Below are 4,444 nucleotides of genomic sequence, written 5' to 3'. Positions count from 1 at the left end.
GCTCAAAGGCATCAATTCTCCTTCTATCCTCCTTAGTCATTGTCCAACTCTCTGATGCATAACAAGTGACTGCAAAGACCATGGCCTGTATCAGGTGCACCTTAGTCTCCAGAGAGAACCATTGCTCTTGAGTACTTTAGAGAGGTCCCTAACAGCAGACTTTCCCATCGTGATACGTTTTTTTTTATTTCCTGGCTGCTAGTGCCAAGAGTGTTGACCGTGGAGCTGAGCAAACTGAAGCTGTGAACAATCTCAATCTCTTCTCCATCCATCCAGTGGTGACAACAGCACTAAGTACACAAAAAGGGAGCTCTGGTAGCCTAGTGTAACGAAGCTGTGCTGCAATCCTGAAGGTATGCAGTTTGAACACACTAGCTGCTCTGAAGAGAGAAGGATGGGCAATTACCTCCCTTAACCGCCTCTGAAAACGAGCTGGATGGTCAGCTATGGGTCATTTCTGACTCAACAGTACACAACAATACAGACACGAAAGACATATAAGGAAAACTACAGAACATTAATACAAAAAAAAAAAAACCAAAACAAAACAGAAAAAGACCTAACTAAATGAAAAATAATCCATTGCAGGAAGACAAGATTGAAAATGACAACCCTAACAAAAGCAATCTTCAGGTTCAATATAATCTCAACCACAGACACCAATCTCACTTTTCAAAGAGACAAAAAGGCAATTTCCAGTTTCATTTGGAAAGGACAGTAACCTCAATAAGCAAACCTGCTTCTGAAAATTAAAATGAAGTGCTTGCTTAAACTGAGGAGGACCTGAAGACCTAAAGCGCTTGCTGCAGAGGGACAAAGACTGCACCCTTCAATATGGATTGAGGCTCAATGTCAAGAAGACAAAGATTCTCACCATTGGACCAACTGGCAGCATCAGGATGGATAGTGAAGAGACTGAGATTGTTCACAGCTTTAGTCTGCTTGGCTCCACAATCAACACTCTTGGCACCAGCAGCCAGGAAATTAAAAGACGTATTGCGATGAGAAGGTCTGCTGTTAGGGACCTCTCCAAAGTACCGAAGAGCAATGGTGTCTCTCTAGAGACTAAGGTGTGTCTGATACAGTCCATGGTCTTTGCAATCACTTGTTAGGCATCAGCATTGGACAATGACTAGGGAGGATAGAGGAGAATTGATGCCTTTGAGCTGTGGTGTTGGAGAAGAGTATTAGAGGGTACCATGGACTGCTAAGAAAACAAACAGATTCATCCTGGAGAGGGTTAAACCGGGCTGCTCCTTGGAGGCAAGGATTCTGAGACTTCGTCTGACATATTTTGGTCATAATGTAAGGAGAGAACGGTCCTTGGAGAAGGACATCATGCTTGGGAGGGTGGAGGGCAGGCACAGGAGGGGAAGGCCCTCTAGGAGGGGGATTGATTTGGTGACTGAGGTAAGTGGGATGGATGTATTGGAGACAGTGATATTGGCACAGGACAGAGCAGAGTTTAGGGCTGTTGTACATAGGGTAGCTATGAGTCGCAAAGTGACTCGACGGCACATAACAACAACAACAGGAGACATCACACTCTCTCAGCCTCACAGTGGCAATAATCAGAAGAGCCTGGTACTTGGTACAATGAAAGACACGCAGATCAATGAAATGGAATCAAGAACCCATCTACCTATGGTCAGTTATCTTTGACAAAGAAACAAAACCAATTAACTGAGGAAACAATAGCCTCTTTAACAAAAGATGCTGGCAAAACAGGACATCTACCTGCAGAAAACAAAAAAAGGATCCACATCTCACTCCATCCACAAAAATCAACTTTAGGTGAGTCCTTAATTAGAGGTAAAACCAAATACCTAGGGGTAAAACCAAACCCATTAAGATCTACAGAGACAAAAAAAAAAATTTTAGAAGCCCTAGTCTAAGGCATTTAAGTGAAACTTACAGAGTACTATAGTTAGTCCACCATAAAAAAGACTGATAACCCAATTAAAAAATGGGCAAAGGACATGAAAAGACTCTTCACTAAGGATAATATTCAGATGACCAACGAACACATGAGGAAAAGTTTACAATGACTGAGAGATGTAAACAGAAATAAAAATTATCTATTCCCAATAGCAACAGGAAAGTTTACATATTACTAAAACATCTCTCTGTCTTCATGCTGTTGCTGTGTTCTTGCTAATGTTCTGACTCATAGTTTAACCTCTAGAAGATTTTCAGAGGCAGTAAATCTCATGGAGGTTGACTATCTTTCATGCTATGTGCCTTGCTGGTAGGCAGTGCAGCTCCCTACCCCTAGGCCACCAAACCACTCCTTATCTTCACAGTGGTCCCCATATCACTCAACAGAATTCATTTACTCATCAGCTGAAACTATCTACTGTGCAAACTTAATTTTTAGTAGGATTATATAGATATATAGGCTCACGAAAGGGAAATTAGAAAGTGCATTTTGTATCCGAGACTCACAGGTAAAACTCTTAGTTTAACAGATAGAATAATTTCACTGACTTTTTAGGTAAAATGTAATGTTCTTTTCTTTTTAAATTATTCATAAGGTATAAAACTGTTATTTATATATTTTAAATACCTCATATCCCAAAAGTCATGAGACAAAATTGTATGTCGTCCTAAGCCTATGGATGATAGGAGAGACAAAGGCTTTGTGTATCTTTTCTTTCTCTCTTCTCATTCTCTTCCCAACAAAAGGACTAAGAATCAAATCAGACGCATTTGGATTAACCTTGCTGTACCAGAGGAAATAGATTAAGGAAACTTAGATCAATGAACAAAAATCAACCTTCCAAATCATTCCTCATAACATATTTTAGACTCTAGAAACCTACAAGAATATTCAAAAATGTATCTGTTGCTGCCAAAATTCTTAAGGAACCCTGTGTCTTAGCCATTTTTGCACTATGTGTAGCCTTCCCTTAGTACCATGATTGATTCTCAGAACTATCACATTGCCATTTAGTATTCAAACTACACTAGACTCAAAGGTGAAGTAGGGTACTCCTTTTCTTCCCAATACCAATCAAAATGTCAATGTTATTGATATGGCTAAAGTAAATTATTTAAACCCTAAATATGCCATTAAACACATCAAATTAATATACTGTTGTCCGGTGCCATCAAGTCAAGTACGACTCATAGTGACCCTATGAACAACAGCCAACCTGAACCTTGCCCTATCCTGTACCATCCTCAGAAACACTTAAGCCCATTGCTGAAATCACTGTCTCAATCCATCTTATTGAGGGTCTTTATTTATATAATACCCACCTACCAGGCTGCAGTAGGGTATGAAATAAAAACTATCTCCCTTTCTGGCCTAAAATCATAGGCATCTTCTTTTCCAAACAAATTTGTAAGCTTCCTCATATACAAACCAAAAAAATTCCACCATATGGCACTTAAATGCAATAATATAATGAATGCAGAATTAATAGCCTCCATTTAGAATAGATATGAGCTCTTCATAGCTTAGGCGTAAGGAAGTGGCTGCCAACCAACCCAAAGGCAGTTTGAACTGAGTGCCTTCTAGACTGCAGTGCAGCTGCTTGCCACCAGGCCATCAGAGTTCCCTTGTCACTAGACTAGAATGATTTCAATTCAAACTACATTTAACTTGGATTCTTTACCATCTTAGGTTCAACTATGAAACAGGAATGTTATGAAAACTATTAAGAAAACCCTCATAAAACTACACTGTAATACAAAACAAATTTAATACATTGTAAAGAAAACAAAACAAAAACTAAGCACCACCTTATGAAAATAAGATATAAAGTAGGGAGTCATCCCTGTGCCACCTCCCAATTTCATCAGTAAATCCCATTTACCTGTTCCTCCCTTTCTTTCTCTCTGGTCTTATTTCTGTAGACTCTACCAATGGTGGCATCCTGGGATGGAATGGCAGAAATCTGATGCAGTGGCATGCTCATCCCAACCTCCTGTCTGATCGTCTTCTTTACCAAAGACAGGCTCCACTGGTAGAATCATTTTGGGCCATGGACTTCAAGCTGAACAAGAGAGGGAGGGAAAGGAGGATATAACAGAGTTAAAACTCTAAGATTAGTATTTAATATTTATAAAAATATTCACAGAGTAATGTCTGGACTTCAAAATGACAGATGAATTTCAAGGGGGAGGGGGAAATGCAACATATTTCCAATGCAATAAAATGGAAACACCTGAAAAAAACTGGTAAAGCAGGTTCAAGTAAAATCGGATTCAATTTCCATTAAGTACTGAGGCTTATAATACAGAAGTGCCATTCTTAAAAAAAAATACAAACACACGAATCCCAATACAAATACCAACCCCATTCTTCAACGAGATGGAAAAGGCAATCTCCAATTTCGTATGGAATGGAAAAAAGCCTCGAATTAGCAAAGCACTCCTAAAGAATAGAAGAACAGTAGGAGGTATCTCACTCCCTGATTTCAAATCCTACTACACTGCC

At 39.4% G+C, this 4,444-nt stretch overlaps 1 pseudogene; it reads right to left on the bottom strand.

The window, feature by feature from the left end:
• LOC102843199 overlaps positions 1 to 3,923 on the bottom strand; it is an 86,840-nt pseudogene extending 82,917 nt beyond the window's left edge.
• Positions 3,924 to 4,444: the final 521 nt, after the last annotated feature.

This window comes from Elephantulus edwardii, unplaced genomic scaffold (genome assembly GCF_000299155.1).
Source record: "Elephantulus edwardii isolate Elephantulus edwardi_28Jun2011 unplaced genomic scaffold, EleEdw1.0 scaffold00213, whole genome shotgun sequence".
NCBI lineage: Eukaryota > Metazoa > Chordata > Mammalia > Macroscelidea > Macroscelididae > Elephantulus > Elephantulus edwardii.
Note: the sequence above shows the minus strand (reverse complement) of the source record. Positions and strands in the feature narration are given on the sequence as shown.